This window comes from Ahaetulla prasina, chromosome 12 (assembly GCF_028640845.1).
Source record: "Ahaetulla prasina isolate Xishuangbanna chromosome 12, ASM2864084v1, whole genome shotgun sequence".
Taxonomy (NCBI): domain Eukaryota; kingdom Metazoa; phylum Chordata; class Lepidosauria; order Squamata; family Colubridae; genus Ahaetulla; species Ahaetulla prasina.
The window spans coordinates 29,495,074-29,514,420 of NC_080550.1; the positions used below are offsets into that span (position 1 = coordinate 29,495,074).

Below are 19,347 nucleotides of genomic sequence, written 5' to 3' on the forward strand. Positions count from 1 at the left end.
CTTCAGCCTCCCAGACATGAGACACAAACCTCCATTAGCTTTACCGCATGAGGCATCCTTATCACAGTGAAAAAGAGAATGTTTTAGGGCAGGGGTCTCTAACCTTGGCAACTTTAAGCCTGGAGGACTTCAACTCCCAGAATTCAAAATCCAGAAGTAAAGCTGGCTGGGGAATTCTGGGAGTTGAAGTCCACCAGTTGCCAAAGTTGCCAAGGTTGGAGACAAAAACTTTGACATAAATGGTTCAGGGTGGGATAGGGGACTTTCTGAAGGCTGCTGGGCTGGACTTCAGATTCTGTGGGTGGTCAGAGCCACTGGGGATGGCAGATCATGCCAGAAGCTGCATTCTCTTAATTTTTTTTCTCCTTGAGTTTGGTGCCACGGGGTTTCTTTGCTTACTTTACGTTTTGTGCTTCCTGTCTCCAAGTGGCGAGAAACCATATCAAGGGTAGCTCCATAATCCACCCCAAAATGGATACAGATGATTTCAGGTTGCCCATCATGGTTTGGGTTAAGTTTTAAACCCTTCTCTTTGTAGGATCTTCAGTTCAAACCCTGGCTGTTTCCACCCAGCAAATTCTGCAGAGAAAACATGACAAGGGCCAATCATTTCAAAGGCTCCGAAAAATATTTTCCAACCAATCCGGGAAAGCCACAATCCCAATTCCACCCCCCTCCGGGTCTGGTTCCTCACAAGTTTATGTTTGTTTCTCTTTTAAAACCATCCACCATCACTCCAAATATTATTTTGCCGTTTTCTCACAGCTCCTCTTCGAATGTGGCTTTTCCTGCCTAGCTCATTAAATTTCGCCGGCCTGCAAAAATTAAAACATTCATAATCCAGTGCAGCTTTACAGCCTAACTCATTAAGTTTCGCCAGCCCGCAAAAAAAATTAAAACCTTCATCCCAAGCAACTCGGTGCAAATCGATGAACGGTTTGAAAATATCTACAAACCCTTCACATCCTGGACATAAACTGTTTCAACTCCTACCCTCAAAGCGATGCTACAGAGCCCTGCACACCAGAACAACTAGACACAAGAACCGTTTTTTCCCAAACGCCATCACTCTGCTAAACAAATAATTCCCTCAACACTGTCCAACTATTTACTAAATCTGCACTACTATTAATCTTTTCATCGTTCCCATCACCCGTCTCCTTCCACTTATGACTGTATGATTGTAACTTTGTTTCTGGCAATCCTTATGATTTATATTGATAATGATTGTTTCCCGATTGCTTATTTGTACCCTATGACTCTCATTAAGTGTTGTACCTTATGATTCTTGATGAATGTATCTTTTATTTTATGTACGCTGAGAGCATCTGCACCAAGACAAATTCCTTGTGTGTCCAATCACACTTGGCCAATAAAAATTCTATTCTATTCTTCTATTCTAAACAAAAGAAGGTGGGGGGAGGGGAAACAGACAGGGCGGTGTTGTTAGAAGCAGGAAGCGCCTTTTCACCTGCAGCTTAAAAGCAGCCGTGTGTGTTTGTGTGGGGTCACATTCTTACATTGTTTGCAGGACAAGCTCTTTCAAAAGTGTCCCACAGGGTTAAGGAATAACCTTGCCAGACCAAGCAAAGACAGATGAGGCTATCTTATCTGTGCCCCACCACCGGCCGGCCTGGAGGGAGCATAAACATTCCCCTTGTAGGCTCCCCCTCCCGTGATCTTATCAGGTCCTCCTTGCTTAGCGTCAGAAAAACAGCCCTGTGGGGATCCCCATCCAGCTAAGCCCTTATCAAAGGGGCAGGCATTGCCCTCTTGCAAGGCAGTAGCCAACCTTATCAGCATTTCTTGGGGTGGGAAGGGGGAGGCAGCTCCAGGGTGGAGGAAGGAGCCCCACACGGCCAGCCTCATCTCCCCAAATGGAAAGGAATGTATTCTGTGCCCTTGGGCGGAAATCTTTCCCGCTTGTGGGTCACAAACACACTCCCCACCTACAAACACATCAACTGAAGACACGGAAGGCAGACCAAGACCCTTCCCTTTTGAGACTTACATCTGAGCAGAATTCTGGGTGGTTGTTTTTTTTTCCTTCCTCCCAAATGCTTGAAGTCGAAGCCTCTATAGCTTGGAAATTATTTTTCAGCTAAATAAATTACGCAAAGCAAACATTTACAGGTTTTGGTGTCTCAACCAGAAAAGATTCTGTGCTGTCGCCAGGTGGGGACTAGGCAGGGCCAATAAACCAAGATCAGATCCTGAGCAAGCCGAAATCTGGAAGGCGGGCAATTAGGAGGATTATCTTCCCGGCCAAAGAAAGAAAGCGCCTGATGGCCGCTCATGGTCAAAAAATGATTTTGCCATGGCGAGCCCCTATGCTACAATTCCTGCAACGCACTCTGTTTATGCACAAAAGTTGCCACTCTTGCAAAATGCAGCAGCAATGCTGTTCAGGATGTGCCTCCATGGCATTATGGTCAAAAGACCTCTGCCCCCAAGCAATCTGTCACCGGGCTGAACAAAACGAAGGCAATCAAAGCAATATGTGTGCGTGCGCGCACATAAGTAAGTACGTGCACGTACATCAAACTGTATACATACAGGCAGTCCTCAATTTACGACCACAATTGAACCCACAATTTCTGTTGCTAAGACAGACAGCTGTTAAGTGTTTGGCCCCATTTTATGGCCTTTCTTGCCACAGTTGTAAAGTGAACCACTGCAGTTGTGAAGTTAGTTACACAGTGAATATGTTTTTCCAATTGACTTTGCTTGTCGGGAGGTCTCTAAAGGTCATCCCATGAGCCCGGAACACTGCAACTGTCGTAAATATGAATCAGTTGCCAAGTATTTGAATTTTGATCACATGACCATGGGGATGTTGCAATGTGTAAGTGTGGTCATAAGTCACTTTTTCAGTGCCATTGCAACTTTGACAAATGGTTGTAAGACAAGGGCTACCTATACACACCTCTGATCCGATTAAGAACTGCTAAAGCCTTGAAATCTGTGGTTGGAGGCCCAGCTGCTCAGCTCCTATTCATGTGGTGGCACTTGGCTTACAAAGATGTTAGGGTTCATTCTTCAGAATAAAATTAGGCCAGAATCCTAATCGAGGTGCCTGCTGAAAAGATTTCCTTTGCTTTAGCACCTGACGCTCTACCCAATTTTACGTCTTTTAATTTTTATTTTCTACTGGAGAAAGGTATTGTTCTGTCCTAGGCTTCCTTAGAAAGTATACAGCACAAACTTAGTCCCGGCAAACCTCTTTAATTCATACGGCTGTAAATTATTATCAGTCCCAGTCTGAAAGGCTTATCAAACAGTCTTGCAGGGGAGTGTTTATAAACACCCACCTTATCTCCCTTGGAATGCTGCCAGAGAACTAATTGCCACACGCAGGGCAAGGCCAAACTTAGCACAGAGTCAAACAGAACTGTTCCACAGCATTAACCAACCAGATGAACTAACTGCTTCCTGCAAAAGCTCACGTCTCATTAGCTTCTCTTTTATGTCTTATGGGAGTGGCCAACCATCTCCAAGCCTTACTCCCAAGTTAACACTGTTTTCTCAATTCCCTGTAATATGTTTTGTTTTAATTTTGTTTTAATGTGTATATTGTGGATTTTTTATCCGGCTGTACACCGCCCTGAGTCCTTCGGGAGAAGGGCGGTATAAAAATCGAATAAAATAAAATAATAAATAAATAATTGTTCCTGTCTCCTGGCAGCTCTGCGCACACTGGGAACAGGCTCACACTGTTCTTCTGCCTCACTGATGTCAGACTCCGGAGACTCCAGAGGCAGCAAAGAACTACCAGATGGGCTTGGCCCCCTCTTTGCCTCCAACTCAGAGCCATCGTCAGAGCCTTCCCCAGACTCCAGGACTGGACCACGTTCCTCCCCAACCTCCTCACTGTCTGAATCTGCTGCCAGCTCTTCTGGCCACCGGTGGGCCACAATAGGTATAAAAGTCCATAGGCTCAGAAATCTGGTAGCACTTTTTCTGACTAATAAACGTTATTGGAAGACAGAAGCTCTACCTTTTAAGAAAAAACTATTACAATAGTTGGAAAAGGTGTCCCAATCTCCTGATATATATTTTTTTGTCATCAGACTGGGACGCGACTCTCCTCCTAGAACAGGTCACAGAGAAATTATTTAAGGAAATAATGGAAAGAATGCAAGATGGATCGAATGAACAAAAATGCAGGGGACAAATCAAATGGTTACCATTAATAACAGCCACCATCGTCCTGCTTTCTATCAGCACAGCTGAAGAACAGCTGCCTCTTCATTGGTGATTTTAAAAACGAGGGCCACTTTATATCCAAATTCTTCATGGTTTGGTTTTTTCAGCTCCCGTGGTTGTGTTTTATACACTAATATCGTAAATGAATCTTGGCAGCACTCCCCAAATCAGCAGTTTATCTTGAAAAATGATTTCCTGCTCCTTTATATTTGACAGTCCCTCCCCCACCACTTGCAATCAAAGAAAAGTCCAAGAAGGAAGCAGATAAAAATCACAGAGAAAATTCTTCCATCTCCTATCATGAGGGCTACAGCGGCAGCTTCCAAGGACCAATTGAAAAGACAGTTTCTCAACAATCCCAGCTGAAAAAGAAACGTGCGCCCACACCAACGTAAGACATTTAATTTGGAAAATAATCAAAGCCCCTCCTGCCATTTTTTGATGCTCATAACACATTTGCATTAGGCTCCCCCCCCCAAAAAACAAAAAAAACCATCCTACTCTAGACAGGCGTTTTCCCAGCAGCGAAATCTTATCAATTTAAAATGCAAGAAAATCGATTCTTCACTGCTGCTTCTCTCGCCCTGTTAATTTTGCACAATCCTCGCTCAGCAATTTTTCTATTTCAGCCACAGTCTGTCACTGCCAGCTCTAACTCCAGAGTTACTATCACAACCGGCACTGAAAAGTTAGCTTTACGGAGCCACTCCATGGTAATTAAGTCTTTGCTGTACAAACACGGCTGGCACCAGACACATCACCATTTGGGAGCTATTTCCAAGAGAGAGGGAGGGAGGGAGGGTGGGAGGCAGGACCAGTTTCTGAGACACAGGAGGGGTGTGTGTTTGTTGCCAAACGGTCTGCTGTGTGTGTAGGGCAAACAGACCCTTTCCAGGCTTGTTCTCTATCTCCCAAACTGATACATAATAAAGGGGAAATCATAAGCCACGTTCCACCTCCAGGAAATGTTCTTCAGAACATAGGCAGTGTCTCAAAGTGTTGGAAAACTCAGTGGTAAACCAAAATTTACCTTCTGACTAGGATTCCCAGTGGTTATAGCCAGTTCGGCTCTAGGCAGCCCTCACCAACTTGATACTGTCTCGAGAGTCTGGAATATAAGTTGCATACTGGAATTCTCAGGTGGCACAGACAAGAAGAGACACCAACTTGGCAAAGGCTGGCTGAGACCTGGGCACCAGTAAAGTAGACATACACCATTAAGAGAATAGCAAAGCAGTCCAGATTGCTTGTGAGATAGGTGGCTATATTAGATGACAGATAAGAAAGATAGAAAGATAGATAATAGAAGATGGATGGATGGATGGATGGATGGACAGAAGAGACAGAGAGAGAGGATAATGATAGATAGATAGATAGATAGATAGATAGATAGATAGATAGATAGATAGATAGGTAGGTAGGTAGGTAGGTAGAAGTTGGATAGATAGATGATGGATAGATAGATGATGGATGGATGGAGGGACAGAAGAGAGAGAATGACCACTCCGCTTGACCCTGCCCAGGAGACATGGGGAATATATATGACCCGCTTCGAAAGTTTCCTGGAGGCAAACGAGCTACAGGAGTCTCCGACAACCGCAAACGGGCTTACTTCATAAGCCACTGTGGGTCAGCAGTCATCGCCGCCGCAGAAGCCCTAGCGGAGCCAACACCGCTACACTCAGATCGTGGCAGACCCTTCAGACCCTCCTGAAGAATCACTACGCACCAGCCCCGTCCAAATACGCTCGACGGCACGAGTTTGGGAGCGAGGCAACAAGAAGGCGAGTCTATCAGCGACTACATGGCAGCCCTGAGACAAGCCTCCAAGCATTGCAGTACCGCGATCTGGACGAAGAGCTGCTGGAACAACTTATACGGGGGTCAGAGACATCCGTTTGAGGAGACGGTTGCTAGCCAAGAGCAACCTGACATTGGCAAACGCCTGGACGAAGCCAGAGCCCATGAGATGTCCAACCATGCAGCAGACACCTTACAAAAGCGACTCACGCCGATGGCGGGCGCAAAGCCGAGCACAGTCCACCACGAAGAAACCTATCGTGAGTCAACCAGCGAAGAGGAGGAAGAAGTCCACTACACCGGAAAATCGACAAGGAAGACCCGGAGGAATGCGGAAGTTGCGGGCGACATCAGCGCCAAAGATGTAAGTTCAGGGACGCCATTTGCCGGCGGTGTGAAAGGAAGGGGCACCTGGCTCAAGTCTGCCGAGCACCCCAACCTTCCCGCCGAAAATTCAAATCGGCCAATCAGAGCGGCTCTGAGTCAGAGATGCAAACCCCACATTCCCGCCGAAATTTCAAACCAGCCAATCAGAGCGCGAGATCGGCGAGGCGACCCGCGATTGGCCAGGAAAGAAGGAGCGGGAAGGGAAACCGAATGACTGTTACCATAGACCAGGCAGCTACCCGCAGGGAAGAAAAGATCTTCACAAACCCGACAATTGAAGGCGTACCGTGCCGACTGGAAGTAGACACAGGATCAGCTATCACAATCATGTCCTGGGACACTGTTGTGAAAGCCTTGCCGCCCATCGCAAAGCGCAAGCTACAGAAACAACGGCCGCGGGTGCAGGATTACGAGGGGAACCGCATCCCTGTTCGAGGGACAACGACCGTCGAGGGCAAGTACGGGACATACGAAAAGACCCTGCCCATCACGTTAGTCGAGGGAACCTTGCCAAGCTTGCTGGGGCTAGACTGGTTCCGGGCGTTGGGAATGGGGGTGACTGGCGTCCACCGGAGCGGATGCAACCTGCAAACGCCCTAATGGAGGAATTCGCAGACGATTCGAGGACCGTTTAGGCAAGTACAAGGGGACCCCTATCTCCTTCAATTTAGACCCCAAATAGCTCCCATTAGGTTAAAGGCAAGGAGGGTTCCTTTGCACTCAAACCTAAAATCGACAAAGAGTTAGATAAATTAGTCAGCCAGGGATACTAGTGCCAGTTGACCATGCCAAATGGGAGACGCCAATCGTCACCCTATAAAACCAGACGGGTCCATAAGAATTTGCGCTGATTACAAGGCTACCTTGAACAAAGCATTGCAAAAGAGCGCCTACCCAGTTCCAGTAGTGCAACACTTATTGCACTCACTAGGCACGGACAAGTTTTCGCCAAATTAGACTTGGCACAAGCGTACCAACAGCTACCCGTAGATGCTAGCACAGCTGAGGCCCAGACCATTGTAACGCACCGGGTGCCTTTAAGTGCACCCGTTACAGTTCGGGTGAGTGTGGCCCGGGCTATTCCAAAATTTGATGGAGCGGCTCCTACAAGGGTTACCGGAGTCGTACCCTATTTCGATGATGTGTTGGTATCAGGGAAGATTTAAGAGAACTGGGGAAGCGATTAAGGAAAGTTTTGGCCATTTTAGGTCGGCAGGATTAAAAGTCAAAGCAAGCAAGTGTCAGATAGGGGTCGAATCTGTTGAATTTTGGGCTATAGAATAGACAAAAAGGGATTCACCCCACTGAGAGCAAAGTCAAGGCGATAAAGAGAGCCCCAGCACCCAAAAACAAGACAGAACTCCAGGCTTTCCTGGGTCTGGTAAACTTTACGCCGTGTTTTTAAAAGACAAGGCAACCGTTGCTGAACCGCTGCATAAATTGCTTGGAAAAACACTGCTTGGTCGTGGGGAAGTCAGAGAATAGGGCATTTGAGGCAGTAAAAGTTTGCTATCAAGCGATAGCCTGTTAATACAATACAACAACAGACTGCCGTTAGTATTGGTTTGTGATGCGTCCCCTATGGAGTAGGAGCTGTACTTAGCCACAGACTCCCAAACGGCACTGAAGCCCCTATAGCGTTCTATTCACGAACGATGTCCCGGCTGAGAGGAATTACAGCCAGCTAGATAGGGAGGCTCGCAATAGTGTCAGGGGTGAAAAATTTCACGAATACGCTTTTGGGAGAGATTTGAAATTGTCACTGATCACAGACCGCTATTGGGGTTACTGGCTGGCGACCGCCCAACGCCAGTAGCACTCTCACCTAGACTGACCAGATGGACTATTTTTGACCGCATACTCCTACAAGCTGCAGCATCGGCCTGGAAAGGAGCTGGGGCATGCGGACGCATTGAGCAGATGCCCATTGCCAGGGGAAATCGAGGACCCCACCCCGGGCACACCCGTTCTACTAATTGACTCTTTGGACTCGGGGCCAGTCACATCGCAGGAAGTGGCTCGGCCTCCTACCGGGACGTTGTTTTAAGGACTGTAATCAGTTGGGTTCAGGGATGGCCGCTGCGCCAACGCTTTCAAGGAATTTGTAAAGAAAAAGGGAATTGTCTGTGCAAGGGGTGCCTGCTCTGGGGGGATAGGGTGGTAGTTCCAGAGAAGCTGAGAAAAAAAGTTCTGGAACTCCTGCATGAGGGTCACCCAGGAATTGTGAGGATGAAGGGTTTGGCTAGGAGCTATGTCTGGTGGCCCCTAATGGACAGGGAAATCAGTGACAGGGTTGGCCGATGCCAAGTATGTCAGGAATCCAGACCACTACCACCCACGGCCCCAGTTTTGGAGTGGGAGAAACCCCAAGGCCCTTGGTCCCGCATACACATTGATTTTGCCGCCCTTCCACGGCCAAACATTTCTAATTGTGGTGGATGCATTCTCCAAATGGCTGGAGATCATCCTAATGAAATCCACAACCGCTGGAGCTGTCATCTCAGCACTAAAACACCTTTTCGCCACGCACGGGCTACCGGACACCCTCGTGTCCGATAACGCCCACAGTTCACCGCAGCATTATTTGAAGGGTACCTGGCTGAAGAGGGCATCCGACATGCCTCTCAGCGCCTGCTCCACCCTGCGTCGAACGGCCTTGCTGAACGCTTTGTCCGGAGTGCGAAAGAAGCGCTATCACGAAGCGGCCCGGCGATTGGCAGGCACAAATCGACGCATTCCTAACCGTCCAACACAGGACCCCTGTGTGGCCACCGCCGCAGCCCAGCCGAGCTATTAATGGGCGGAAGCTACGGTGCCCGCTAGACCGGCTACACCGAACTACGTACAGGACGGGTTCAAAACAAAACCAGATAGAATCCGAGAGTTAAACATAGGAGACTCAGTGTGGGCACATAATTACAGCGACGGCCCTAACTGGAAGAGGGGATAGTCATAGACAAACGGGCCCCAAATCTTATCTAGTGGAACTAGACGATGGCAGAATCTGGAGGCGCCACATAGATCAATTAAGAAACAGATTGAGCGATAAGGCAGAATTAGGCGAGAACAGCCCTGACTATGATTTAATTAACCCCACAGCTGACCGGTGCCAAGAACAAACAGAAAGCGTAAGCAAAGAACCAAACAGAGACTTATCTGAGTCAGGCGAGGTCCAGCGACACCCTCCGGTCTCTCTAGAGGACAGCAGGTCCGAGCCGGCGAATAATCCAGGGCCGGATGGCGGGAGGAGGAGCTCAGAGGAACGAAAAGTCCCTCCGGCAAGCTCGACTCAACTCCAGAAAGTGAACTGCGCAGGTCCGGGAGAGTCAGGAGACGCCCCACGTACCTGCAGGACTACGTAGAGAAGTAATATGCAAATATTGGCAAAGTGCCTTCTGGGAGGGAAGGAGTGTAATGTATTACTGTAAGTTTTGGCGGGAGTTTTAGGCGGGAAATATCTCGTTTCTGATTGGATGCAGCCTCAGGCTGAAGTGTATATAAGGAGAGGTTTTTCTCCAGAGTTTTGCTGGGTCACACTATATTAAAGAGCTGTTGTCACTAACCTGGTCTCCTGCCTCGTCAATACCCAAACTTAACAGTTTTGATTTTACCATCCTGAATAATTTGCTGCCACAGACAAACTGGGCCACTTCCGTTGCTCACACCAAACTCCAAGTCATTTGCAATAATACATCGAGTTGTACAAATCCGGATGCAAATTTGGGAGACGTGCCAAGAGATGACAAGATACCCAAAAGGTCGGATTCCCCAAACACTATTTTGAGATACAACCCAGCTCTGCTGACCCTCTATCGCTGTAGGGCACAGCCTCGGACAGCATTTGTTGTACATGTAGTCCTCGACTTACAACAGTTCATTTAGTGACCATTCAAATTTGCATTGGGCACTGAAATAAGAGACTTAGACCGTTTTTCACAGTTACGACCTTTGCAGCATTCCAATGTGATCAAAATTTAGATGCTTGGCAACTGGTTCATATTTATGGCTGTCGCCATGTCCCGGGGTCAAGTGATCCCCTTTTGCAACCTTCTCACAAGCCAAATCAATGGGGAAGCAAGATTCACTTAACAACTGAGTTACTAACTTATCCACTGCAATGATTCACTTAACAATGGAAGCAAGAAAGGTCATAAAATGGAGCAAACTCACTTAACCCATGTCTCACTTAACAACAGAAATTTTGGGCTGAGTTTTGGCCGTAAGTCAAGGACTACCTGTACCGAAGACAGAAAGGGAGGTCAAGTGTTAAGCTCCAGTAGGTCATCATTGCTGTTGGATGCAGTAGCAAAGAAAATCAACAATATCTCGTATGTGCCTGGACAAGACAAGAAGCAGCATCTGGAGGAGAAATCTCCTTCTAGCCAACCCACCAACCTTGGGATGCTGGTGTCCCAATTCATATTATTTGACTCCTCTAAAGAGCTATTTCATTCTCTTTTTTAAAAGAGCAACATTTTTATTAAGTTATTAAGCATTATAAAATTCAAAATACAAAAGTAAATAAAAGAGGAGTGAGGGGAAAGAGAAGTGAGGAAAGGTAGGGAAAAGAAAAGACAGATGCAGTAGAATAAGGCATTAGCATCAAATCACAGCGTTTTGTTTTCCCATAATGATAAGAACAAATCATTTCTATAAAGATCTATCAATCTAATCTGTAAAACCCAAAGTCAAAGTTTCATTCTTTTCAACATCAAGCATGAAGTTCAGAAGTGGTTTCCATGTGGAAACAAAAGTACTTATGCTCTTTTCTTTAATCTGAGCTCTTTCATTCTCAAAGACCTCAAAGATCTGGGAATCGGTTCTCCAGGGTCCAGGACCCCATAAAAAGGGGAGAGAAAACAAGCAGACTTACAACCATTTAATCATTTAAGTGATCATTCAAACTTACGACTGCACTGAAAAAAAGTGATTTAGGGTCATTTTTTCAGCCTTACAATTGTTGCAGCATCCCTGATGGTCACATGTTCGAAATTCAGATGCTTGGCAACTTGCAGGGATCCTGTGATCCTCATCTGAGATCTTCTGATGTGCAAAATCAATGCACCTAGCAACCGTGTTAGTAACTTAACAACCCCAGTGCTTCACTTAACAACTACCACAAGAAAGGTCATAAAACGGGACAAAATTCACTTCATGGCACCTAGCGATAGAAATGGTGGGCCCAATTGGGGTCGTACATTGAGGACTAACAATATCCTTCTCAAAATATTTTCTCCTTTGTTTCCTCTTTACACACGATTTTAAATTGATCCTCTTGAAGAATGAGGGGGACATGATAGCCGTATTCCAGTATTTGAGGGGCTGCCCCAAAGAAGATGGGGGTCAAATTATTCTCCAAAGCACCAGAGGGCAGGACAGGAAACACTGGATGGAAACTAATCAAAGAGAAAAGCAACCTCAAATTAAGGAAAAACTTCTTAACAGTGAGGACAATTAACCGGTGGAACCGCTTGCCTCCAGAAGTTGTGGGTGGTTCATCACTAGAGATTTTTAAGAAGAGACTGGACAGTCAGTTGTCTGAAATGGTATGGGGTCTCCTCCTTGAGGAGAGGGCTGGACTAGAAGGTCCCTTCCAATTCCTATTCCATTCCATTCCATTCCCGTAATGAAATTGTCCTCCAATTATGGACCTTCAAGACTATAAGATGGAAAACTCCCAAGTTCCCAGTTGGAAAGTAAGTCACGCAAACAAGCTGGTCTCTCCTGCTGGCTAATTTCCTGCATCTCCATTTCTTTTTTCCCTTCATCAGCAATGCAACTTTACTATTTGATGTAAATGCTCTATTATGCATCAGGGCGTATTTTATGGACTTTCCTATAATGGGTTACAGCCACACGGCCATTGACTTGCTACAGCTCTGCTTCCTTCTGAGAGGAAGGCAGATTTCAGAACGTAAATATACAGGTGGTCCTTGACTTATGGCCACAATTGAATCCAAAATTTCTGTTGCTAGGGAAGACAGTTGTTAAATGAGTTTTTACCCCCATTTTACAACTTCCTTGCCACAATGCAGATTTTAGGTTTGGTTAGTCTAGGGAAAAGAAGAACTAGGGGTAACATGATAGCAGTCTTCCAATATTAGAGGGGCTGCTAGAAAGAGGAGGGGGTCAACTTATTTTCCAAAGCACCAGAAAGGAACAATGGATGGAAGCTGATCAAGGAGAGAAGCAACCTGGAATTAAGGAGAAATTTCCTAACAGTGAGGATAATGAACTAGTGGAACTGCTTTGCCTCCAGAAGTTGTGGGTACATCATCACTGGAGGCTTTTAAGAAGAGACTGGACAGTCACTTTGTTTGAAATGGTATAGGGTCTCCTGCTTGAGCAGGGGGCTGGACTAGAAGATCTTCAAAGTCCAAGGTCACTTCCAGCTCTGTTCTTCTGTTCTGTTCTGTTCTGTTCTGTTCTGTTCTGTTCTGCCTTCCCCATTGATTTTGCTGGTCAGAAAGTTGCAAAAGAAAATCACATGACCCTGGGACACTGCAACCATCATAAATGCAGGGAGTCTTCGATGTACGACCACAACTACACGGATTACCAGGGCATGCCTTTTTTTCCCTATTCACCCAGACTGTGCAATGTGGCATATTAACAGAGAATGAAAAATGGGCTGTTTTAAGACTTTAGGAATTCAACTAAGCTGGCTGGGGAATTCTTCAAGTTGCCAAGGTTGGACACCCCTGTTTTAAGCGATTTAATACCAGCTTTTCTTCGACCTTATTAAACCTGCTAAATTCTTCCTAACAAAAAGGAAATAAAGGGGTCCATTTCACAACAATAGTAGTAACTGTGAGAGGGATCTTTGAGTCTTAGTGGACAACCAGTTAAATATGAGCCAGCAGTGTGCAGCGGCAGCCAAAAAAGCCAACCCTAAATTGCATTAACAGAGTGATACAATCAAGATCAAGTGAGGTACTAATACCACTCTGCAAAGCCTTAGTAAGACCAAACCTAGAGTATTGCATCAAGTTTTGGTCATCACACTATAAAAAGGGTGTTGAGACTCCAGAAAAAGTGCAGAGAAGAATAACCAGGATGATGAGGGGACTGGAGACTAAAATATATGAAGAATGGTTGCAGGAACTGGGCCTGGCTAGTCTAGTCAAGAGAAGGACCAGGGGAGACAGGATAGAAGTCTTCCAATATCTGAGGGGCTGCCACAGAGAGGAGGGGGAGTTGACCTGTTTTCCAAAGCCCCTGAAGGCCAGGAAAGGAATAATACATGGAAACTGAACAAAGAGAAATTCAACCTAGAAGTAAGGAGGAATTTCCTGACAGTGAGAACAATCAACCAATGGAACAGAAGCTGCCTTCAGAAGTTGTGGGAGCTTCATCACTTCATCACAGCTTTCCAGAAGAGACTGTCAGAAATGCTGTAGAGCAGGGGTGAAATGTAAAATTTGTTACTACCGGTTCTGTGGGCGTGGCTTGTTGGGGGGAGTAATGTGACTGGGTGGGTGTGGCCACCTTTTTTTACCTTTAAAAGCATTTTTTCAGCTGAAGAAAAAATGCTTTTAAAAGTAAAAAAAAAAACCTCTGATGATTGCGCGGCTCAGCTGGGGTGGGGGTGGGGCAGGGATTTTTGCAACTGGTTCTCCAAACCACCTGCCGCCACCGGATCAGGAGCATTTCACCCCTGATGTAGGCTCTCCTGTTTGGGGAGGGGGTTGGGGTAGATGACCTACAATGTTCCTTCCAATTCTGTTAATCTGTTATTTACACGGTTTTATAAGGCTGCCCATCTTAAGTGACTCTGAGTGGCTTATAACACCCATGAAACAAAAAATATGAAACAATTGCCAAAACAATCAAACCAACATGTTTCCTGCTTGGGTGGGGGGTTGGACTGGATGACCTCCAAGGTCTCTTCCAACTCTGTTAATCTGTATCTGATCTCAGATTGTGATCCTTTCCAAGCATCTTCCCCAACCTCAACCAGCATCCTTCATCATTCAAGGTTTATCAACTCCAACCCCTTGGCATGAATGCAGAGAGGAGGCTGCTGACCCTAGCCCACCCCCAGAGAGACTCTGAATGTATAAAGCGCTTTATTCACTCTGGTGGAAAGAGTCACAGCCAAGCTGTGGCAGGCAGCACCGCCCAGATGGGCAGCAGTTGGCAAAAGGTGAGGGGTTCCAGGCTGCTCAGAAAGACTTGGAAAAACAGGATAAAAAAGAAAACTTAACATATACAGTTGGTCCTCGACTTACAACCGTTCATTTAGTGACCGTTCAAAGTTACGCTGGCATTGAAAAAAGTGACTTAGAACTGTTTTTCACACTTACGACCGCTGCAGCATCCCCCCGATCAAAATTCAGACTCTTTTCCCAATGAAACTCAGTGAAAATGAAATGTAATAACTATGAGTAATAATATTATGTCTATTTGTATTAAAATGTATGATACCTAGGTATCACATGATTGATGCATTGATATGTATAAAAAGGTGAAGGTTCCCCTCGCACATACATGCTAGTCATTCCCAACTCTAGGGGGCGGTGCTCATCTCCATTTCAAAGGCAAAGAGCCAGCGCTGTCCGAAGACGTCTCCGTGGTCATGTGGCCAGAATGACTCAATGCCAAAGGCGGATGGAATGCTGTGACCTTCTCACCAAAGGTGGTCCCTATTTTTCTAATTGCATTTCTTACATGCTTTCGAACTTCTAGGTTGGCAGAAGCTGGGACAGGGAACAGGAGCTCACCCCATTACGCGGCACTAGGGATTTGAACCGCTGAACTGTCAACCTTTCAATCAACAAGCTCAGCATCTTAGCCACTAAGCCACCGCGTCCCTATATTGATATGTATAAATAGTATAAAATAAAAAACTCGGGGGGAAAAATTCACTCTTGGCAACTGACTCCTATTTATGACGGTCTCAATGTCCCGGGGTCATGTGATCTCCTTTTGTGACCTTCTGACAAGTAAAGTCAAGGGAGAAGCCAGGTTCACTTAACAACTGCAGCGATTCACTTAATGGCTGTGGCAAGAAAAGTCGTAAAACGGAGCAAATTCACTTAAACGTTTTAAGCAAAAGAAATGTTGGGCTCAATTATGTCGAGGATTGAGAGGTTGCCCCCAAGAAACTCCAGTTCCTTTTCTCTGGAAAGAAGGCTGCCATGTTAGGGTACACAGTAACTTTTGCATTCTTTACATGCATTAATGTTCCCCCACCCCAATAACACAACAGATGAGCATAAAAGAAGAACTATTGGCTTCTGCCTGCATGAGAATTGACTTGACTTGAATTAATGAATTCATTATTTGTTTACCGTAATTATTTATTCGATATTTATGCTGCTCATCTCTACTGTAATGTGATTGACAGCAGGTCCCAAGATGATTTTTGCATGTTTCCAAATGCTGCCTGGAGTCACTGGGGAAAACCCAGAGAAAAATTACAGTGACCTGGGATGAGTTTTCTCTGAGAAATTGTCCTCCGATGATGGACCTTCAAGGCTACTGAAGCTTCAAGATGCCACGTGAACCAGCCCATCCCTGAAACCTTCATGGTGTGTGTGCGTGAATGTCTGCGTGGTTTTGTTAACATTGCTTGTGCTAAGAACAGTAGTATTAGCACCAAGACTTATATTATATATATTTCTCTTTGTCACAACAGTATACACAAACATTGTCATAAATAAAACAACATATCTTGAAGAAAATATATATATATAAAGAAGTAAAAAAATATGCATCAACTATATTAATTTGATATAATGAAGGAAACAATAGGACAGGAACAGTAGGCACTTTTGTGCTCTTATGCACGCCCCTTATATATATTGATTTCCAGTGCTTTCCAGTCCTTCTAAGCAGTTTACAGAGTCAGCATATTGCACCCCAACAATCTGGGTCCTCATTTTACCCACCTTGGAAGGACAGAAGGCTGAATCAACCTTCAGCTGGTCAGGATTGAACTCCTGGCAGTGGGCAGAATCAGCCTGCAATACTGCACTCTTAACCACTACCCCACCATGGCTCTTAGAAAGATTAGATGGGTGGATAGGCAGGCAGACAGAGAGACAGAGAGCAATAGCACTTAGACTTATCTACCGCTTCACACTGCTTTATAGACCCCTCTAAGCGGTTTACAGAGTCAGCAAATTAACCCCAGCAATCTGGGTCCTCAGTTTACCCACCTGGGAAGGATGGAAGGCTGAGCCAACCTGGAGCCTGGTGAGGTTCGAACTGGCAAATCGCAGGCAGCCGGCAGAAGGCGCCTCCCCTCCCCAGGGACCCAGCTTTTGGGGAAGAGCAAGTGAGGTGAGACCCGGGTTGGCCGCGCCAGCCAAGCTCCCCTTCTAGGTTGGCTCCATCTCGGGCAGGATTGGGGTTCCTGGAAAGGGAGCGAGGGTCGGAGGGGAGCCCTCCTTGTGCCCCGTGCCAAGCGCCCGGGCTTACCTGCCGGCGTCCGGGAAGCTCAGGATCCGGCCGGGCGGAGCGGGCTGCTGGTGGCCAGCGGGCGCCGGGGTTTGCTCGCTTGGCTTCGGGGCTGCAGCCAGCCGAGCCTGGCGCCAGGGCGGGCGCCGAGTGACCCAGCGCTGGCGGCGCTCGCTGTTCCTCGCCTTGCTCGCTCGCTCCCCCAGCCCAGGCACGTCGGAACCCGCCCCTTGCAAGCGGAGGGCGGGCTAGCCTAGCCTCGCCCCGTCTCGGGGGCTGCGGCGGCCTTTGCTAAGGGGCGGCGGGGTGGGCGAGGATACAGAGAGGAGGAGGAAGAGGAGGAGGGGGGAGGAGGAAGAAGAGAAGGAGAAAGAGGAAGAAGAGGAGGAGGAAGAAGATTAGGAGGAGGGGAAAGGAGGAAGACGAGGAGGAGGAGCAGGGATTCCTCCCCCCTCCAGCTGAAAGACTGGCACGGGATGATGGAAAGGGGCCGATTTTGGCTTGGCACCAACCCCGGGCGAGAGGGAGGTGGGCTGCACGGAGCCTCCAGCGGCAGCGCAGTCTACCTCTCCCGGGCGGGGGCTGGGAGGGCGAGACCCCTGGTCTGCTCAGGTGAGCGAGACCCAGGTGAAGGTTGTTCCTCAACCTTGGCAGCTGGAAGATGGGTAGACTTCAATTCCCCTAATTCCCCAGCTAGCATAGGTACAGGTCGTCCTTGACTTCGACGGTTTATTTAGTGACCATTCAAAGTTATAGAGGCACTGAAAAAAGCAACCTATTTTTCACACTTATGACCCTTGCAGCATCCTCATGGACATGTGACCAAAATTCAGACGCTTGAGAACTGACTCACATTTATGACAGTTGCAGTATCCTGGAGTCATGTAATGTCCCTTTTTGGGACCACATGACAAGCAAAGTCAACTGGGAAGTTGAATTTGCTTAATGACTCTGTGACTCACTTAACAACCACATTGATTTGCTTAACAGCGGTGGCAAGAAAGATTGTAAAATTCACTGAACAATTGTCTCGCTTAGCAGCCAAAATGTTGGGCTCAATTGTGGTCGTAAGTTGAGGACTAGCTGCACCAAGGTTGAGAAACGCTGCCCTAGACCTAGGTTTTAATTGTTTTGCAGTCACCACATTATTTATTTATTTTTAATTTATTTATTTTTGTCACAACAATATACACAAGCCTCACACAAAATGATTATATAGTATATAAACATATATATGAGGAAATATAAGGAAGTATAAGCATATATAAGAAAAAACAATAGGACAGGAACGGTAGGCACGTTTGTGCTCTTATGCATGCAAAACAATGATTAATAAACAATTAAATTAAATTAAAACAATGATTAATAATGTCGGGTTAAGTGGTTGTGTGAAGCAGGCCAATGCATGGGGGCAGAATTTGGGGGAATTTAAGCCCTCTTCCACCCCTCCCCCCTTGCATTCTAATCTCTATGATGCATCTGTGGGTAGAATTACAAACTGGCCTATACCTGCTTTGTTGTAATGTTGGGTTTGTTTATTTAAGGTGCTTTTCAGGTTTAGTAGAAATCAACTTTTCTCTGGCCTCCCAAATAAAATGCAATCCCGGAAACTCAGCTTTTGTCTTTGTTTTAATTCCTGGGGTAGTTAGAACCGTTCGGATTCTTTTTTAAACATTTTATTCTGTTTTTTTTTATATACCCAGGAAGTCAAAAAATATAATTTGTTGAAAGCATGCCACTCGTGGACTTAAATGGTAGCTATTTCCTGAACTGCTGGGAAATTCAAGGTGGAATTGGTCCCTTTTCCATTGACTGAGTTGGCTTTTTTCCTTCTCCTTTTTAATTACAGCTCCTTTTCTCTTTGAAATTGTACGGTGTGGTTTTTGACTAACCTTAATTATGCTGAAGTTGGAGCCTGGAAGAGTTGCAAAAGACTGTAACTTCTTTGAGACGGAGGTAGCCGAGGGCCAGGTCTGGCCTTTAAAGGGCTCTTCATTCCTGAAACTTGGCAGAGGAATCGAAGAAGCTAAATTGGCATTTAGTTTAAATTGCATTCATTTAAGAAATGAATAGGATTTTGGTGTCCTTGATGCTCTCTGAGCTTGACTTGCGCAGTTCAACCCTCAACTAGGACAAACGGTTGAGAGAACTACATATGTTTACTCTATTGAAGAGAAAGATCTGATCAAGGAGAGATCAAGGAGAGATTCAACCTGGAAATAAGGAGGAATTTTCTGACAGTGAGAACAATCAACCCAGGGAACAGAAGTTGCCTTTGGAAGTTGTGGGAGCTTCACCCCTGGAAGTTTTCAAGAAGGACTGGACTCCATCTGTCCGAAATGGTGCAGGACTGTGATGGCGAACCTAAGGCACGTGTGCCAGAGGTGGCATGCAGAGCCCTCTCTGTGGTCACGTGCGCCATTGCCATCGCCAGCTGTCTTCTGGTCTTCGAAGGTGCCTGAGCAACAGAAAACAGCCCCCAAACGGCCAAAACCTAGGCATGAGTGAGCTGGCCAGCTGGTCTTTGGGTTTCTCCGGTGCGCATGAAGA

The 19,347-nt window shown here is 46.3% G+C and overlaps 1 protein-coding gene across 4 annotated transcripts in view; it reads right to left on the reverse strand.

Annotated features, from left to right (window-relative positions):
- Nucleotides 1–17,011, reverse strand: part of DOK4 (docking protein 4) — an 84,599-nt gene extending 67,588 nt beyond the window's left edge. For 3 of the 4 annotated variants that reach the window (XM_058155239.1, XM_058155236.1, XM_058155238.1), the window contains exon 1: nucleotides 16,819–17,011. The gene's annotated coding sequence lies outside the window, so the exon portion shown is untranslated. Of the gene's footprint in view, nucleotides 1–399; nucleotides 565–16,818 lie in introns of those variants that run through there. The other variant, XM_058155237.1, reaches the window with a different exon arrangement.
- Between the last annotated feature and the right edge of the window lie 2,336 nt (nucleotides 17,012–19,347).